This window comes from Phasianus colchicus, chromosome 5 (assembly GCF_987193195.1).
Source record: "Phasianus colchicus chromosome 5, bPhaCol1.hap1.1, whole genome shotgun sequence".
Lineage (NCBI taxonomy): Eukaryota > Metazoa > Chordata > Aves > Galliformes > Phasianidae > Phasianus > Phasianus colchicus.
In genome coordinates this window covers 60,583,359-60,604,269 of record NC_143440.1, presented here as the reverse complement: position 1 = coordinate 60,604,269, position 20,911 = coordinate 60,583,359, and positions in this window count along the sequence as shown.

The window sequence follows — 20,911 nt, the reverse complement described above, 5'->3', positions numbered from 1 at the left end:
CCTATGTATCCTTCATCTTTAGAAATAGTCTGGTGTCTAAATCTGTGGAAAAATGGAGGTACACATTATAAAGCAGCTGTTAAGCTCTGGCCTGGGTACTCCTTGGTTGCTTGTATGTGAGCTCTCAAGCTGCAATACCATTGCAGGAAGTGTAGCACTTCTGAAAAAGGACACACAGGTGACAGCTCAGCTTTCTAATGAGTTTTCTGTCAGACAGGAATTCCTAAGCAGGTTCGCAAGTGTGTTCTCTTGGGGACTGCCTTCGCTTCTGGCTGTGTGCGTGGGGCACTGAAATATCTCCTGGGATCTGAGCTCTGTCCCTTGCAGCTCTGCTGGCTTCCTGAGTCTTTTTCCTCCTACAAACTCCCAACGGAAACATCTGAATTCAAAAGATGCAAAAGATTCAAAATCACTCTCCATAATGAATCGATCACAATTGCAGTGGCTTAACTTGGCTGAAACTCAACAGAGCAGCCATCTCAGATATGTTACTGTTGCAGATAAATATGCTTCTGCTGTTTGAAAAGAAACAAATACAGCTAAAGTAGGGCCAGCCGTGCGCTGTCTGGCTGCCCTGTAAATCAAAATGCATTCGATGTACTCCCTGATCCCACCCTTCAGCTCCTCTCCCTTTCAGCATCTCACTGCTCAGTGCAGACCACCCCATCTGTGCCTCAGCAGGTCTGCACCAGAGAGCTTCCCCGACCCTTTGCTAAGGGTTGGACTAGATGATTTAGTGGTCTTTGTCAACCTTAATGATCCTATGGCAGACAGGTGCTAACAGCCCCGCAGCCCGTGCTGCAGTATGGGCACACCAGTGGGAAGGGGCAGGTGTTAGAGGAGCACCTCCTGTGCAAAGCAGGACAGCACAGCTCAGCAGCCAGGCCACCAGTAAGGACAGGGAGCAATGAGAGTGTGCTGTCTGCAAGATGTGGCTGCGGCAGGGCACTAAGCTCAGCCAGGGACTGACCTTTCCCCAGCCCTGCCAAGTCCCTTGCTCTCTGCACTGCCAGAAAACCCATCAATTAAAAACCACGGTGTCCTAAAGCAGAGCCAAAAATTGCTACTTGTTTTTTTCTGCAGACACTCAAAGCACATTTACAAACAGTTTTCCACATCAAATGTACTTAAAAATTAATTGACATTACTAGTGAGAATATGTTGGCAAGACCCAGAAAGATGGGCTTCGAAATAATATCTCCATCTGAATGTGAGTGTACCCTGTACCCCCTGGGCAGAGTACCTTCAGCCTTCTCATCAGCATGGCCTGCAGGGCTGGGCTGTGGGGCAGGGTTAGGGCATGGTGCTGTCAGGCTGTGCCCCGGTGATGGACAGCTGTGGGCATGGCCAGTGAGGGGCAGGGGGCATGACTGCTGCAAGCTGACAGCTGCACATGTGGTGGCTGGAAATAAGAACATGGAGATGGAAAAAAAACCAGGGAACAAGATTTAATGTGAGACTAAATTGTAAGTATTACATCTTTCCTGGAGATGTTCAATTTTACAGTCTCTATCTGGCTACACTTGTAATAATTACACAGTGGCTCAGAGAGAAGTCATGGCTTAGCAGAATGAATTATGGAGCAGGATATCTGGGCAGGACCTCACAGCTGGGATGCTCCTTCCCCTTCAAAATGTGACTGTGTAGAAGTGCAGGGACACTCCTGGGTCTTACTTCTGGACAGGCCTATGGTCACTAAAGCAGTGTGTGAGTAAAGCAACCATACACAACGCCAGGAAATACAGCTCTGCTTAAGATGAAAGGCTTAACTTACTTTCTAGGGACTGCTGAGCTGCAAGGATTAGCTGTGCTCACCAGAAGGAGCTGGAAAGGGTTTTACTTTTGTAGGACTGGGGTTCATTCCTCAGGAGACCAGAGGCAGTGAAAGCTGTGGGAGCGAGGGCTGGAGGACATCATACAGATAGCCAGCCCTCAGGCATGGATAACCACAGACACCAGAGCTCTGCTAAGGAGAGCTCTTGGCCAATGGCCCTGGTGCCATGACTTGCTGCTGGCCAGAAGAACCCTGCAGTGCTGCAGTGCCATGCGCTGCTTCTCATGCTGCTCCCAGCTGCCTCCACCAGCACTTCCTTCTCTTCTGGCTCACACGTTCACATTTCTGCCAGTGCTTTGTTTGCCCTGAGGCTTTATTTTGCCTTTGTTCTTTCAGGTAAGACCAGTGCTACCATCCAGGTGGAGTTCTGAGGAATTTGGGCACAGGTCTGCTCCTTACGTACAGCTTCTCTCCATGGATGGAAATGAGAATAAAACATCTAACCCACTGAGATACCAAATTTGAAGAATTTGGGTTCAATCCCAAGTCTCGATGGCATTGAATGACAGGGCTAACGATGGCATTCAGACCAAAATGTTCCCAGCATTGAATGACAGAAATGTTAATACCAGCAGTGGTTTTTTTTTTTTTTTTTTCCTTCTTTTTTTCCAACTGATTCCACATAAATTGTAGGCTGTATTTGCACTGGGTCCCTAGATACTATCACAAACTTAATAAATATCTTCCACCTCACACTTGAACTGTGCTGCTGTGGGAAAGTCATTCGCGAGCACTGAAACAATACTATTACTGAGATGTCAAAATGTAACTGAACATCAGCTCTGTCTGCTAGGGAAATTAAAAATAATGATCAGGTTACAAATGCCATCTTTTGCATTTGAATAGCAGCAAGAAGGCAGGCATTGTAACGCATGTATTATCTCTGAGCAGGTAAATGGCACTGGCAGACCCTTATTTATGTTGCTGTCACAACCGTGGCTCAAAAATTTGTAGTCACAGTATTGTTGTTTCCCTACAAGATATATGATGTGCATAAATTAGGAATGGGAAGATCTACTTTTTCTTTCACTAACGCATCCGTAACTCCATCTATAATGAATTCACTGCAAAATTAAATAGCTGTGTAACTTTGCAGAGTGCCTAAAGTAGATCAAGCAATGCACTCTTCATGTAGTTCTTGTACAGCCTGAAACATATGCATCTTTTGAGTAACTAAAAGGAAGATGAAACAAGGACATCATTTTTAATTTAGGCAGTGTCCCAAAGCTGATACGTAATTCATTTCCCTGCATCCTAAGAAATAAGAAACCAACCCTGGAAAAAAAGACCACTTGGAGAATGGTGGGTGCTCCCTCTTCAGGTCAAAAGAATTCAAGGCCAAAGCATCCTCCTCCTCAGGAGGGTTCCAAAGGAAACCCAAGCAATCATTCTTGGCACACCACACACAGACACGTCTTCTGGCCAAAATGGATGTGGGTGTGCTGAAGCCAGCCTTCTCCTCACTCTGTGACACTCACAAGGTCACATCCCTGCAAGGTGCTCCAGGGGCAGTGCTGGCTGCTGGCACACCGGTGTCCTCATTCACCTCCCATGAATATGCAAAAGATTTCTACTCTCAGCCATCCTGCGCTGTGTTCTGCACACCAGAGAATCACAGAGTCATAGAATCCTTTAGGTTGGAACGTGTCCATGAGATCAGAAGGTCCAGCCAGCACCTGGCTCTACCAAGTCCTCCACTATCCCCTGTCACTGCAAGGGAACGAGGTGGTACTGAAAGTTGCTGTGAGCAGTCAGAAGTGGGAGTGGGGCACTGCGGAAAAAGTGGGGATTGTGCTGGAAAGGAAGGCAATATTTCTGGGGATCTCAGGTTTGTGTGTCTCCTTTTTGCTGACACCCACCTGAGCACTGAGTAACTTCACAGACACCAAGCTTAGAGAAATGTTAGAGAGCCCAGTGCTCACAACAGGGGCAAAGAAAGGGCTTAGATGCCACCTGGGGACTGCTAACACCCAACACATCTGCTCCATTCCCTTTTTTCTTCCTTCCTTCCTTCCTTCCTTCCTTCCTTCCCCCTCTTACCTCCTTGGCCATTGCTTCTTGTTGCAGCCTTCCACTGCCAATATTTCACATTTGCAGCTGCTCATCTTCTTGAATTATTTCATTGCTCCTTCTCCTTTGGTCCTGAATTTTCCCTGCTCCACCTATCATTTCTCACCTCCTTCACCTTTACAAGGAACATTTGCCTGCATTATTTCCTTTTTTATGTCCTAACACAGTCTTCTGAATTATCTGCCATGCTTAGATTACATTTATCCCCAGAATAGAAAACCGCATGAGAAATATCAAGTACAGAAATACGTCTTCAGGCTTTTCTATTGTTTCTGCATATGGCCCATTTTTGAAGTGACAGTGTGTGGAAGTGCTCAGGGGACAATGGCAATGCTGTATAGAGCTGTGCCACGTGGCACATGCAGGAGGGTTGGACGCTGCTGTCCAGGCATGCACTACGACCTCTCAGACTTGTTTGGCATGCACAGAGTTCTGCTCCTCTTTGGATACTTAATGGCCTCCTCTGCCTCTCCCAGGAGATGTGATCTCAAGTTCTTGTCCAGCTGGCTGCACTGAAGCCAAGCTTTGAGCATCAGGGAGAGGATGTCTGTGGATACCCAGCCAGCAGATGCAGCCAGCTGAAGCTGAGTGGGTGCTCCCTCCTGGGGAGCTACAAGGTGAATCTTCTACGGCTGCATCTGATGTTATCATTACTTCTGGGTCATGTAACCGAGGACACAGTATTGAGCAGATCATTTCCAGACGAAAGGAACAAGCAGTCCTGGCCTGCAATGTCAGCAGGGAGCTGTGTCGTACTGTGTGTGCCTTAACATGAACAGACACTTGTGCTCATGTGATGGGAGTTCATAGTGTCCGAGCTTGCTGCTAGAATGTGTAGAGATCTGACGTAGAGATTTGACTGAGAGAAGCTTCTTGTCTTCTCTGCTCTGTGTAACTGGAGATGATGAGTAACCACGCTGAGATGCTCCAGCTATAGAACATGAGACTAATAAGAAGCAGGTCCTGGGTAGGTTGCAGTAAAGCTTTCTGAGTCTGTTCCCACATAGGCAGTGTGGGTCCTGATATTATTCTCTTTCCATGGTAAAACAGCAAGAATAACTCTCTTAGCTTGGGAGTCACGTGAGTATCCTGCATCTGAGGATCCTGTCCGAGGCATGAGTGCATCATACAAGAACAACGTACAACTTTCTGGAAATGGTATTTCACAAGGTATACAAAGATAAATAGCTTTTGAGAAAATCGAACCATTCTGGAGGTACATCTATGAGAAGAATGGTCTTAGATATGCAGTTCCTCTGGGCCTGTGGCAAGACCTAAATCAACAGAGAAATGTGAACAGGAGGGCACTTCTGTTAATTTGGGTCTTATAAATGTATTATCACTGGTTTGCTCTGAAGTATTTTGCCTGCAGCTATTCAGAAAAGCACTTTTGCTTATGCAGCCTTACTCCAGAGTTGGGCTAAATCACAGCCTTGTCAAAATTGCTGAGAAAGTTCTCTCTGAATGCTGCCTGGGCCATTCACCTGATGAGCTCTGAAGAATGACCTCATTTAGATCCAGTGGTGTTTAAAGGGATCCCTGAGGGTTTAAAGTGCATCAGACCATTGCTGGAATCAGGAAAAGTGGCCTCATTTTGCACAGTTATCCACAGGTGCAGCCGTGTCCATGCTATCTATGGATGCTGCTATGGACACAGCTCTGGGCACTCCCTGCAGGTGGCACTTGGCACAGAGGTGCAGCACGGTTCTGCTGCCAGGTCCTGGATGTGAGCTGGCAGGTAAAGCGGCAAGGCCTGCACAGTGACATGGATGGCTGCAGGTGCTGCTGGATGCTGTGGGGCAGGCACTCTGCTGCTCAGAGGGTTAAGCTGGTAACACAAAGGGCTTTCAGCGAGGCAGCTGCCCACTCCTCAGCTGTGGCTGCGTTATTTTCCTGCTCATCTGCCTCAGCTATTATTCCCACACCCCCTTGGCCTGGGTAACCTTACCTTTGTTTTCACAGGTGGTAACTGAGGGGCTGATCAGCCCTGTTGCTTTCCTCTTGGCATTTCCTAGGCTGCCAGCCCCAGACCAGCCATCCTGCCAGCTTCCCCATCGCTGCCCCACAGCCTGTGCTCCCACGGGCAAAGGATTCCAAACGTGTCCAAAGTTATTCCTATTTCAGGATATTTAGAACAGCAGGAAGATACTCTATGACAATATATTGTTCTTCCCTACAGCTTTGCTTCTTGGACCATTTAGCTGCAAAGCTTTTCTTACTGTTCAGGCTGTTGTGAGGATAAAGCATTCAGTTGTTCCACTGTGCAAGCAACTGTAGCAAAAAATATAGAAATATGCAGTTTGAAATCAGATTCTTTGCTGGGCGTGGCATTTATCTCCACATTTCTGTCTTCTTGCAAATCCATCTGAGACTCCTGGTGCTGCTCACCTGCCCTAGGGCCCTGGTTCCAAAGGTTGTCACTCTCTGGCCAGCCTCAGCATGTTGTGTAGGGGGTAACCAGGTTGAAGGCAACCCCTGACCTGTGAGCAGGGCTGATGGGATGGTGGGTGGTGAGCTGGTGGGCAGTGAGCTGATAGGCACTGACACGATGGTTAGTGAGCTGATTGATGAGTGGTGAGGTGGAATGCCTCCTTTCATGACTGTGTGCTTTTGCTGTAACCAAAAGAGAGAACTCTCCTTTAGCTTGGGCAAAGCGCTTGCCAGGGAGGTGCAGCCTTCTTGTTGGGCTGCCTGTGGGCACAGTGCGTCCTGGCACTGCCAGTAGCTCTGGATCCCATTCTCTGTGCCTTATGGGACCGTGGCTGAGGCCACATCACTACCTAAGGGCTGCTGCTGATCCTGCAGAGCTGCAGCCACCTCCAAGCACCACTCCCTGCTCAGACCTGCTGCTCCTGCTGCACAGTCCCTGCCCTCAGCTCCTCTCTCCCCTCCCCTCCAGGCTGAACAGGACTCACTCACAGACCCAGCAGGCTGCATGCCCTGTGCTGGTCATTTTTCATTTGCCACGGGGCACCAGATTCACTTCTGATGGACGATGAGCTCCCCTCCCCAAGTACATTTTTCAGAGAGAAAAGACTGGCTTTAAGTGACAATATTTTGTTTAATATTATTATGCTGGTTGAAAAACAAAACTGGAAGTGCACCAAAATCTCTTGCACACCATAAAATCACAGAATCACAGCACACGTGGGTTGGAAGGGACCTCACAGCCCCTCAGCCCCACACCTGCTGTGGGCTGGGTGTTCCCCAGCTCAGGCTGCCCAGGGTTCATCCATGGCCTCCAGGGATGCACAGCTCTGGGCAGCAGTGCCAGGGCCTCACTGCCCTGATGCAACTACAGAAGTGTGAGAAAAGAAAAAAAAAAAAAAAAAAAGCATCCTCCAAAGCAATGTTACCTGTCTTGATTTAATAACATGATTTATATCCTTTTGATTACTTAGTAATGCAATGTGGTTTACTTAGGGAAATGACTACCATCTAATTGCTACTCTTATTCTGATAAAATCTAGTTATCACTTTAATTACAGTTATGAGGTTCCTTGTTTCTGCCTCTCTCAATGAGCAGCGCGTGGTGCTTTATCTCCGGCTGCAGCTGCTGGCAGAGCTCGTGCTGCCCGAGCTGTGGGTTGAGAGGGACGTGCCCCAGCATGGCACCGGACCACGGGCACCCTGGAGGTGGCTGCACAGCAGCATCTCAGCTACTCAGCATCTCAGGCAGAGCTGCTTCTAGCCCTGGCAGAGGGAAGGGCTCAGAAGGGGCTGCCAGGCTGGGGCTGGGCAATGCTGGCAGCTCCAGCCCCCAGCTGCTCTCGTGCCTCCCCCCGGCCCGGCTTTGTGCACGCAAAGAAACAGGACAGAGGCTTTTGTCACTGTACTGATAGTTTATTATTTCTTCTAATTAAAAAGCCCATAACTTATAAATTAGTATTCATCAGTCCACAAACTCTGCGTTACCCAGACCAAAACATGGGTTTGCCATACAAGCGAAATATGAGCACGAGCCATTTTAATACTGCAAACCCCCTGGGGCTGCACCATATTCCTGTCAAAGAATAATGCTGAAGAAAACCTGAGACCTTCTGTTGTCACAGAATACCTTCCTCCTTTCCTTTTTGCTTTCTCCTCTTCTCTGCTGCCATCACGTCCCCAAGATCTTACTTCTCATTTTGGTAGAGCTGAATTCTGCACAAGTTCACAAACATTTTATCAGCTTATAACTGCGTTTCCAGTGCATATACTGTCTTTGTCGAGAAAAAATCCAATTTAAGTTTGAAAAGCAGAGAGAGCCCTGACTTAAGTAAAAGAAAAGTTTAGGAAGAAGGTTCAGAATTCCATTTAACTGAAGGCAGCATCCTATGAGCTCCACTTGTGGCCCTGCAGACGGATGCAGCAGCATTGCCACATGCAGCCCCAAATGTGTTCCAGTGTTTTGCTGCTTCTACAATTAGCTTGCTGTCCAGCCCAAATCCTTCCTTTCAGAGCACAGAAAAACAGAGCGGTGTTTTCCTTCAGCACACAGGATCAAGCTGAATAGCAGATATTTTGTCTTCCTTAATGGTCTTAGAGTTTAAGCATAGCTTTAATCATGCTTGAAAATTGCCCTTCACAAAGAACACATCTGGAAAACTTCTCCAGGTTGTTTCTTTCTTTGTTTTTATCAATCAGTTTGTGTCTGTCAGAATGTGTGTTTGTTGGAAATAAGGAGAAACCCCACAGAGTACATTTCAGGGCTGTGTTCCTTTGGATCACACAAACTATCAAGAGCTCTGGAGATTTTGGGGGACGTCTATCATTGCCATTTCAAACCAGGCTGTTGCAGCTCTCCATGCAAAATGAATTTAAGTAGCCTTGTTTACTGTGCCTCCAGCTGTATGCAAACAATCATAATGATAATGTACTTCTCATTACACGTTGAAGGCTATCAGACAGGCTCTGTGCTGGGTACGAGTTGTAAAACCCACTGCCAAACCTACTCCTACACAGCTTATTTCTTCCTTGCATTGCCCCCATTGCACCCTCTCTTTCTTTTCCCTCTCTTTCCTTATTTTCCTGCTTTCACTCTTCTAAATTGTGCTCAGAGTCCCCCTCTGGGCACTGTGCTGGAGACAGTGCTGCACAAGCACCCTTTTAATTTCCATATTATTGAAACACAATCAAAATCAAAGCCTTAATTTTTCAAATGCATTTGATACCTCATAGCCATGTAAGTGTCTTGATCCATCTGCTGGTCCCGTGCCAGTGCATCTCAGTTGGATGCTGCTGAGGCAGTTAGCTTAAAGCCACTCCAAGAAACAAGCAGTGTTGCTGTCTAATGGGAATGCAGCAATAGGTTCTTAAATAAAAGCATGAAGGCGGGCAGGAACACGTGAACGCTGAAATACATACGGAGAGGAAATTGGTTAGAAGCAAATCAGGAGCTCTTCTGTCTGTACTGCTTTAGAAAAGTAAGCAGACAAAGTGATGTGTAAGCATACAACATTTTTTGAAATGCACTTCTTACAGAAGATTAATGTTACCTTTACATGTTTCACTACCATTAGCTATGTGAATGTCTGCAGGAGGGATAGCCAATGGAGTATGTCCTATGGGGAAACCCCACACTTGGCTTCGGGTTCCAACACTTCTCCTCCATACTGCGCCCACGTTCCACCTGCACTGTAAAAGGGAGGGTGTCCTGTTGGGTACCACAGGTTTCTGCTCAGCCACTGAGTGCTGTGTATGGAGCTGGCTGGCCAAGAGGTGCATCCTGCACATCCTCACCCCTGGGGTCTGTGCTGTCTCTCCCAGGTCACTGCTGCTGCTCACATCTGGCTGTGATGGAGGGATGGAGAATGGTTGGATGGAGAATGGAGGATGGAGAGATGGAGCAGGAGCTTGGCACAGCTTAGAGAATTTCCCCCAAATGCCCCACTGAGGTTCTCCAGGCTTCTGCTGGGCCCAGCCCTTCCCTCCTCTTGGCCTTGTGAGCTCAAAGCACCACAGGCACTGTGGACACAAGAGCATCATGCATCTACAGGTTTGCTGCAGATGAAAAGGGACTTTACAAGATCAAATCACTCAGACGTTGGGGACATCTGAATTTTCTCCAGTGATTTCGATCCCCTCCTTGTTAATCCTGTCACCACTTTCTTCTAATTTAATTAATTAATACTTCTTATATCTAATTTCGGTGAGGCTCTGCTGTCATGTAAAATTCCGTGCTGGCCATGTCTGACCTGGTGGGTATGTCCTGGCACAGCCTGTGCCTTCTGCCGGATATTAGAAGTGACTCTTCCTGCCCTGCGTGCCCATTTCCAGCAGGATGAGGGATTTATCTCTCTTCTCTGCTTTTTATCTTCCTGTCAGGTTGCTCTCTGATGGGTGGCCGATTGCTGATAACTTTACCCAACCCCAGTCATTTTTTATTCTCGCGGACTGGCAGCCGAGAACCAGAGCCAGGCAAATGGATTTTAAATGTGAACTCCAGATGAGTTTCCTTGTTACTGTCTAAATGTCTCCTTTACTTGTCATCACTTGTCATTGCACTGCACCTACTTTGTAATTGCTCCAGACACAGTGTTTCTCTTGTTCTGTGTGTGCTGTAGGTCATCTCTAAAATTCCACCACAACAGCACTCCTTAGGTTAGTGTTGCCCCAAGCAGTACAAGTACATAATAAAAACTGAGAGCAGATAATTTGTGGAGGAACTGAATGTTCAGTGAGGGTGAACAAATTAAGAGAAGCTTTCTGTAATCAACTGAAAAATAGAGGGGCTGGGGTTCGGAGGGGACCGCAGGTGCTGGGAGTGTGTCCCACCTTTTGAAACTTTTAAGAAGTGTAGAGATGCCCTCTGGTCTGGGGCAGACATACAGAGCTGTGTTTGTCCCTTTCCCTGTACGGCCATATGATGGGAGGTGGCACAGAGCGCTGGAGCAGCACCAGTCTGGGTGCCAGCACTTGTCCCACAGCCACCTCTTCAGAAGGTGAGAAGACCAGAAAGGGGAAGCTCTGCTGCTTGCACAGGCAGAAGCAGATAACCCCAATATTGTGTCTGTGAATGGTGACACGGAACTGTCAGAGTCAAACTCCTCTGGAAAAGAGATGACCAGCAATGTGGCACGAGGTCATCCAAGGCAACGAATGGCCAACCAAAGGCCTGAATAGCCAGACCAGAACTATTCAGCACGGCAGGTGTTTCAGAGCTTCCCAGACTGTGGTGGCAGAAGAAAAAGGAGAACACTCAGAGGGTGGTGAGGCACTGGAACAGGTTGCCCAAGGAGGCTGTGGATGCCCCATCCCTGCAGGCATTCAAGGCCAGGCTGGATGTGGCTCTGGGCAGCCTGGGCTGCTGGTTGGCGACCTGCACACAGCAGGGGGTTGGGACTGGATGAGCACTGTGGGCCTTTGCAACCCAGGCCATTCTAGGATTCTGTGATGATTCACACAGCTCTGGAGCCCCCATGCCTGGGAACATTTCCCTTCACTTCTTCCAGATCTCAGAATAGTTTGCTATGGTCTCAGGGCTGACTCCGTGCCTCCACATTTGATTAGGTAACTAATTAGGTAACTAGGATAGATAATTATATGTATATACACACAAGAAGACTATTCTGAACCCTGAATATTATAAATATACCACAAGGACAAAGTGCACTCCTAAATCCATGGACAAACTCTGGATCTGTCAGTGCTTTTGTGTGGGACTGGCTGCCCCTGGCTGTGTGTGCCAGCGTTTCACTGAGTGTTTGCTAAAGATACTCCAAATAAAGAAAAGCAAATATGATAAGGATCTGGAACCAGAATGGAAACCATGCCTGGAAAACAGCAACCAAAGGCTGGATGGCACTGCTCTGGAGGCTGGTGAGTCAGTGCTTTCAGTGCTGACCAGTGCCAAGAAAGCACTTAGTAGAGCACTGCTGCTTAGATCATTAAAGTGTTCTATCAAGAAAATAGCTAGGGCAGAACACTTTTGCTTCATGGCTAGTTTCAGTGTCAAAATACTTTAATCCTAAGCCATTGGCTGGTAATAACATTTACTGCTAGAGCTGAGACGAGCCTATTGGAATACCAGCCATAATGCTTTCAAAATCGTAATAATATTAATAATAAAATAAATGAAAATCTGGCCTTGAAGGTAACTGAAGGCTCCAGCCATGCACAGCCTTGCCTTGCTTGGGTTGGAAGAACAGCAGCAGGGAGAGGTATGGATGCTGGGCCAGTCCAGCAGGCTCTGCTTTCATGGGTGGCTGTGGAGAAGGCAGAGGAGCATTGCTGCCTTACTTTACTGCCCAAATCTGCTCCATAGTGCCAATTCAGCATATTTACAACTCATAGAGTCTCATTAAAAAATTACAGAAATGTGTGGCATTGCTGTGAACTGTGTGCAGTTATTCTGCAGGACATTGCACACACCAGATTACACCTGCACCCATTACTATTTGGATACACATCATACCAAACAAATGCTTGCAACAGATGTGCTGGTTAGGAAAACATTTTGTAACGAAATTGGTTCCACGGATTTAGCTTTGCTTGGATTTTTGCTTTCACAAACATTGGGCAGCACAGCCATCCCCAGCCACTGCACAGGGGCTGAGTGAAAGGAACTGCCTGTCCTCGTGGTGATGGAGGCTGGGGTTAGGATTGGGGTTGGGGTTGGGGTTGGAGTTGGGGTTGGGATTAGGGTTAGGTTAGGGTTAGGATTAGGATTGGGGTTGGGGTTGGGATTAGGGTTAGGGTTAGGGTTAGGGTTGGGGTTGGGGTTAGGGTTGGGATTGGGGTTGGGATTGGGGTTGGGATTAGGGTTGGGATTGGGATTGGGATTGGAATTGGGGTTGGGATTAGGGTTGGGGTTGGGGTTAGGCATCAGCCCCACTGCATTGCTGAGATGGCAGGAGCGCAGTTGGGTCATTCTGCATGGCGAATGTAGGTCCTATAAGAAAGCACTTTGTTGTGATTTTTTTTTTTCCATTTTCCTCCTGTTTGTGACAGCTTTGTATAGCTTTTCAGTGTTGTACTGATTTTTATCTGGCTCTTTTTTTTTTTTTTTTTTTTTTTTTTTTTTTGCATGCAATCTTTGTAAAGCAAAGCAAATGAGGCAGAAATGACTTTAATGTCTCCTTCCATTTAAAATGTTTTATTTTTCCTACCGCTATGGATGCCTATTACTTCATTAATTGATAAGCTGCAAATTCCTGGGCTTGTTACTAAGGATGAAATAACTACATAGTGAAGATGCAAGCTTATTAGCACTACTTACAGGAATGCTAATCAGTTATCTGTTTGGGTTTGTATTTAAAAGATCGTTGTTTCAGAATAATATTAAAGAACCACAGGCATTCAATAGCAATATAATTTATTTTAAATGTTTCTAATATTTTATCTCTGTATTTTTAATATAGCAGCCTATAGGATGTATTTCAGGCTAAACAGGAGTGTTGTTCCCCATGAAGTCATATACTTTTGGGATGTCAAGGTCAGTGAATCGAAAGGTCTTAAAAGTTAATGGTCAATAGGTAACCATGGTTATTAGGAGCCAGGTTCATTAGGGATCAATAGCAGCCTTAATTAACACTGCATACTGTATCCATGTGCTGTCTATGCTTGATGTGAAGGCTGAGGACAAATGGGAGTGACGGAACCAAGCAGCCCAGGAACAAGGATGGGCAGGTGTGGGACTGATGTATTAATGTATGGGGTATGGGCTGTCCGTGGGGTTGGGGCAGGGCAGGGGGAGCAGTGTGGGCTGGGAGGGCAGAGCTGGGCCTGGGGACACGGCAGTGGTGGTGTAGGGGTGCTGGGTGGGCACTGGAGGACATGTTGCATGGAATCTGCATTCTGCTCAGCCTCATCTTGTGCTTCCACAGTTCTGTAGCACTGAGACAGAACAGGAACTAGATCTGTTCAATAAAATATATAGGATGAGCCAAATTCATGGCCAAAAGAAGGAAAGTTCTTCAGAGTGACTGCAGGTCTTGAACAGGGACACCACTGATAATTCATAGTGCTCCTCCCTGCATGGTTTTGGCAGCATTTGGCCATAACAGAGCCAAACCCTCAGTGCTTCAGGGCAGATCTATTGGCAAAATCAAATAAAGAATACATATTTTGTTGCTGAAGGAAGCTATAAAAAAAAGAGCAAAACAGAATCATAAATAGTCACAAAGTTTGATTTATGGAGGATATCAGTAGTTGCTTTGAAAATAATAATAGTAAAAAAGCAGCAAATTACCAGCAGTTAAAGCCACCCTGTGACAGATTAAATATTCGGCAAATACTCAAGTTGTGTTCAGCAATGCAATCTGTGTTCATGGTCCTTGGAAAGGGTATCTGGGCTGAATAATGATGGGGCAATTAAAATATCCCGACAATTTCAGAGGGTCTAAATGCTGCAGAATGGCCACAGTAAATAAAGCTGAGATGATCTTTCAGCATGCTTCACTTTATTATATATATAAAACCAGGAGTATTGGTGCAAGCAGCCCATGTAAGTGCTGGCTGCTAAAGGCAGTGAGTTCCACAGAACTGCAGATCGGTGCCACAGCAAAACGTAATTACTGGAGGTTAAATGTAAGTTTGATGGAAGAAAGGAATAGAGTCCTGCGCTCAGCCAGGAGCTTCCATGAATGAGAGCAGCGCTGCAATCGCTCCTCAGGCTGTGCCAGCAGCTCGCACTGAGCCCACGTCAGCCCAGAGCAAAGCTCTGCCTCATTGCTCTGTGCGAGTGTGGCTGAAGTGCGCCCTGAGGCTGAGCACTGCCTGCCAGAGCTGTAACCACGGCGGTGGAGAGGAGGGTGAAAGGGCTCCTGGGCACCTGCAGCGTGCGAGGAGTGATGCAGGATGGCAGTTACGAAGGTACGCCCTGGTACAGCGATGTTCAAACACCAACGCTGGTGTGAGGTGGCTGTGCTGCCGTGGGGCAGGTAATGAGGCAACATGGAGGGTCCAGAGTGACACAGCAGCACAAGCAGAGAGGCCTCTGCATAAAATGTGTACAAGGTGTGTATAAGATGCTGCCTGGAGTCAGGGGAGAGGGAACCATCCTTCAGGTGTGTCCTCCCCGAGATCCTTCTGAGAAGTTCTATTCGAGGCAGTGAGGGAAATGTGGATGTGCAGTGGCAGCGTACTTGCAAGGAAAACCCCCAGCTCAGGATGCCCAGGGCACATTCATGGCTTCAGGCACCTCCTGGTTTGGGGTGTCAGCAGCTCCAGGCAGCAGCGCTGAGGCCTCACATTTCCTCTTCACATCTGATCTAAATCTCCCCTCTTCTAGCTTAAAACCTCTGCCAAGGTTTCCCAGGATTACTGTGGGACACCAGACTGCAGGCCTGAAGTGAGGATGGTGCCTTCGATATCCCTAGCCAAATGCAATGCAGAAATCACAGCTGTGGAGCTGCAGGAGGCAGCCAGGTTCCCAGCATGGAGCGGGATGTGTGAATGCATCTGGGCTCTGCCACTGCTGCCATCCCCAGCCCTGTTGTATTAGGCACCCACAAACATTCACGGCAACACAGCCCCTACCTGCTGCAGGGCCCCTGTGCCACCATGCCCAGCTCCAGGGTTTATTCCTAAACTGCTCCTGTACAGCTCGTTCGGTGCCAGCACTGGAAAACTCTGCAAACACTGCTGGGATGTGATGGTGCCAAGGGAGCAGGGCTGTGATCCCCCATGGGGATCGCAATCATGGCCACAGCCAGGGCAAACACCACAGTGTGTCCTGGGGGTGTCGGTAATAACAGCAACAAACAGCCTGGAGCAGGTGCAAGCTTCCTCTTTTATTACTTGTGCCAAATTCAGTTCTCACTGTTTTAGGCTCGCACATAGGTAAACTGTTCTCCTTGTGGTTCCCCTAATGTTCTTCTGAGACAGAGAAAAAGAAAACCTTGATTCCAGAGCCTGTAGTATGATGGTAGTTCTACATGTCCCTGAAAGAAGGCTGTTACCTGAAAGGTAACAGTGATAGGACTGGAGGGGATGGCTCATGTTGCGCCAGGGGGAGGCATGTTGGGTATTAAGAAACAGATCTTCTCCCAGAGAGCAGTCGGGCATGGGCACAGCTGCCCAGGGGGTGGGGGGTAACCATTCCTTGGGGGTGCTCCAATGCCGTGAGGATGTGGAACTAAGGACATCATCAGTGGGCATGGTGGGGTGGTTTGGGCTTGGGGATCCTGGAGGTCCTTTCCAACTGGAGTGATTCTATGAATTTTCTGGAGGCACAAAGGATGCTATGGAAGTGCAACAGCTGAGGTGCTTCTCCTGGAAGTAACTCAGACATCCTGTGCTTTACTCATCTGTTTCTACTCACACACAAAACATTTCACAGCAGCAAATCACACTGCCTGATTTCTGCACTGTCTGTACCAACTCTGTTTTTTTGATATGCCACTAAGAAAAGAAATACTAAATCTTCATTTGTCGCTCATATCACTTTGTCTTTCATTCATTGAGAAAATAGTTGTTAAATCTCTTTCATAAAAAGACTTTCTGAAAGGCAGTTACATTTCCTCAAAAGAACAGAAATTATTATCTTTAGAAAAAGGAATGCCAAATGTATGACAAACAAGGAGCTCATATAAGAAAAAAGTCAATTACTCCTTTCATAAAGAAGGGGAGATGTAAAACCCAGCTTGAGGTTATGGCAAAAGCCACCCAGAAGCAGCTGGGAAGGTCTCAGCAACCCACACATGTGCTCCTGCAGCACACAGAGCCCAGGGCACTGTGCTGGGGGGAGCATGGTGTGTTTGCTCCCAGGACTTGGCTGCTTTTATGGACTGAGACTATTACTTTAATTTAGAATCGTAGAGTCATTCAGGTTGGAAAAGCCCTCTGAGATCACCAAGTCCAACCCCACCCCACCCCCACCATGTCCACTGCCCGTATCCCTCAGTGCCACATCTCTGCCTCCAGGCATGGGGACTCCAGCACTTCCATGGATAAATTTAATTGACATTCCCTGTAATAGAAGGAGGCAAGGGAGCAGCCAGCAGCCAAGATTATGTGATGACCTCAGGCTGGTGATGCTAACTTGGTATGAACAGTGCTAAAGTGTTTCAGCAACAGGTGGGTAACTCTGCCAGCATTCTACTGTAGTACCCATGTACTGCTGTATTTGCAAAGGCTCCTTTTTAGATGTCCTGCAGGAGCTGGTGTCTCAATGGGGAAAGCAAAAGCAGGAAAACAATGCCCCACAGCAGCTTATTGATTAGATCAGAAAATATTGACCCCACTTAACCTCTTCTCAAGAGTTTTTCAAACACTCTGTGGTCTTTCTGTACATTTGGTTTGGAGAGAGTTTCAAATTTTCATCTTTTATTGTGTTTCCTGATTTTGCTGAGTGCTGGGAGACAGCAGCAGGGAAGGGTGCTCAGCTCAGTGCAGTGAGCAGACCCCCAGCGTGCAGCTCTGGGGGCAAAAGCAAGCCAGCAGCATGGCCCAGGCTCCTGGCAGGTATCCAAAGCACATGTCACAGCAGAAGAGAATGTTTGTTCCTGCCGTGTAAAACTAATTAAGGAAGTGTGAAAGGCAGAGGTGTAGAAGAGGTCAAGACACCAAGTGAGGTAAAAAAACTTTGTGAAGGGAGAAGCTAGCAAAAGCCAATGGGAAGGTGATGGAGGTCAGCACAACACAGAGCTCGGGGGCTGCAGGGTGTGCAGCTGAGCCTCTGCTACAGCATGGGGTGGGAATGGCCTCCAGCCCTGTGCCCTGAGCAGTGCCTGGGCAAGGACAGAGCTGTGAATGCTGCCATCAGGTGCTGCCCATCCAGTGAGCCCAAGGAGCTCAGTTCAGAGGGTTTATCTCCTCATGGCCCTTTTCTGATGCTGTTGTTGAGTCTTCAGGCATTTCTTTGGACGCCAAATTATTTCTGTGGGTATTTTCTGTAACTTCCCATGTTGTCACTTTCCTTTAGAGAGGGAGGAGTCATGGCCCTACTCCCATTGGTGCCACCCATGGCTGCTGACACCCCTCCCTGCTCACCTTCCCACAGAGCTTTTCTCTTTGGGCTGGGTGCCATAGGAGCTTTCTGTGAGAGCAGCCTCATTTATCCAGCCTGAAGAAATCCAAGGTCTCCAAGGAATTACACAGAATGAATGAAGGAAATATTGCCATAAAAGGTAACAATGGCCTTCAAAAGGAAGTTTTAAGGCATGAGGTCTTGCTAGGTTTGCTCTTTCAAGGGCAGTGATTCAGGAATGGGGCTTGTGTTCACAGAGAACATGTTTGTAAAGAAAGGTCCTGTGTTACTCAAGATAATTCCTTTGATTGGAATTTTTCCTCTAAATGCAATCATCTTCAAGGGGAGGTGAATAAGAACATCTTCAATGACAAAATGCTTCTTGTGTCCTACAAAATGCTCAAAGTGCTAACCTGGCATCTGCAGCATCTTCAGTCCCCTGGAGAACTGATGAATGATAAATAATGCAACAGAATGGGCTGATTGTGCATAGCTTTACACCAGCTCTTCTGAGAGCTGAAAGGGAACCAGGCTCAATAACCGGATAGCTCTGAGAACAGTGGGATGTCTCCATGCTGCTCCTCCTGCCCAGCACACCTGCTGGCTCTCAGCACCAAGCGGGGCTCAGAAGGGCTGGCAGGGAGCACACGAGGCTTTGCTTGTGATGTGTACTGCAAGGTGTGGGCAATGGGAGAGAATGTCATACATCTTACGGGTTGGGAAAGGTCTCTGAGATCGCCAAGTCCAACTGCCAACACACTGACAACATCCCTCAGTGCCACATCTTCACCCCCTGGGCAGCCTGTGCCAGACCCTCACTGCTCTTTCAGAGAAGAAAGTTTTCCTGATATCCAACCTGCCCCTCTCCTGGCACTAATTGAGGCTGTTATCTTTCATTCTATCTCTGTTACCTATGAGAAATGATGGAATAGCACAGATATGATAGACAAGGATAGAACGTATAGAGTAGGATAAGGTGGGATGAGATAGTGTAGTATTGGATGGGGTGGGATGGGATGGGGTGGGATGGGATACAACGCCATGTGTAGAAGTACAGGGAAGCTGAAAAAGAATGTCTAGAGAAGGGCAGAACTTCATTAATGATACCTCCACTCCTGAACTACTGACCTGCCCACACTGACTCGAAATGAGAACTAAATGGCTTGTCTCTCAGCACAGTTAATTGTCTTAGCACAATTCAAGAGCAGCCTGTGTCCATTTGCTGTACCTTTTGGAAAAATCTCAGAGGTAAAAGCCTAAGGAAAGTGAGGAGGGTTACGCTGATGCCCAGATATCCTTGAAGCTGCTGTTACTCCGGGGCTCATGCCTTCCCTCTCACCAGTCGTGTTCTCAGACAGTGGGTAATAGGAAGGCTGGAGAGAGGCTATTAACAAATGGCAGGTGAGTCTTTCACATGACCTCTAAATGAAAAAGCCTGAAAGGAAAGAGCTTAGGTGAAAAGGGGGGGAGGCATGCATGTGTTTTGGGAAGAGCTGTGGCGTGAAGCAGCCCTGCTCAGCTGCCCAGCTCTGCCACTCCAAACCATGGGGGCAGGCTCATACAGAAGTGGATTTTCTGCACAGGAGAACAGTGTGGAAAAGATTCAATTAAACAGTTTCTGGGAAGTCTGTTTATGGAATCAATTATCTCTCCAAGAGAAAATTATTTCTGTCTTAGGGAAATGGAAGGAAATAGTTCAGTGCACTGTTTGTGCAAAGCTCATCATGTTCCTTAGAACCAGTTATTTTAAGTGAAAATAACACAGATCATCCCTATGACAGAGGGATAAGCAGGGGAGCACGTACAGGGGTTACTCTTTCAAATGAGTGTGTAGCAATGAGAGTCTGGAAGATGAGAATTTGTCTCATCCTGAGATGGGTCCCAGCTCTTCTGAAATGATAACCCCTTATTATAAAAGTGGACTTCTGCATAGAATAGAACTTCTGACTTTCTGAATCTAAAGGAAAAAAATAGCGCAAAACCCCATTACAGATCAGCTGGAAGTCATACTCACTTACTTACTTAGAGAATCTTTCCAGTTCAGTCAAGAGGAATAAAAAATAATAAATCAGGATTTTAAAGAGTCCTTAATTTGGCAGCTGCAGCAACCGCAGCATAGATGGATGACCATGGTAACACTGCACACAGCACAGTGGGAAATATTAATGATAGTTAAGAGGAGAAAATTCAGCCCAATTTTATTGAAAATATAATACTTTCCTCATATAAACTAATAACAAATTTGCAATACAGTCACCTGGGAAAGTGGTGCTGTAATTGAGACTGATAACACTTCCCAGTGGAATTATAATTAACTTCTAAACTGCTGAGAGTTAAGAGCTGTCCAGAAAGGGAAGGTTTTCTGGCAGGGCTCAGCTGCTCCCTGTTCCTCTGGGCACAAACACCAGCAGGCAGGCACTGGGCACCCTGGGCACCAACCTGCAGAGCAGCTGTGCTAAGGCTGGAGCTGCTTCTACAAGGAGCAGGGCTGGCTGGTGTCTGCTGTGAGAACCAAACATGGGCAGTAAGCCAGCCCAGGTGTGGGACTGGAATCACAATGTGAATATTATGCCAAATTGCAAGGATTTAAATTGATCAAGATTCTCTTATTCAAGGAACTTATCACTGCGTTTTCCACTTTCTGCTCCAGTAATGGGTATTCCACAGCTAATCACTGAAGAATGTCACCTTCTAAATGTAATTTCTACTTGTATCTATGTGCAGAATTACCATGCTGTAATAGAAATTCCAGTGCCCACCATCCCCCAGTGGCACAGCCTAACCCTGACCCCCACCTGGCTCTCCCACACAGCCCCCTGTTCTCTCAGGCCCTGTTGCTGTCACAGAGCTCAGTGCTGCCCCTCTGCTCCATTGTGAGAGTTAGTGCAGAGATAAAGGAACAGAAATTTGCCAGTTGATATAGTGCTTGAAATGCATCACTCTACTTGTCTAATTTCCCTTCTTCCTCCTTCTCTCTCTCATGGCTGTGGTACTGAAGGCAAAACAGCCCCACAGCTTGTGCCCATATGGCTGCACCCTTAGCTCTGCACACCCCATGTCCTGCTCTAGCAGTGCACACTGTGGCCGCCAGCTGCCTGTCCCCTCTGCTGCAAACA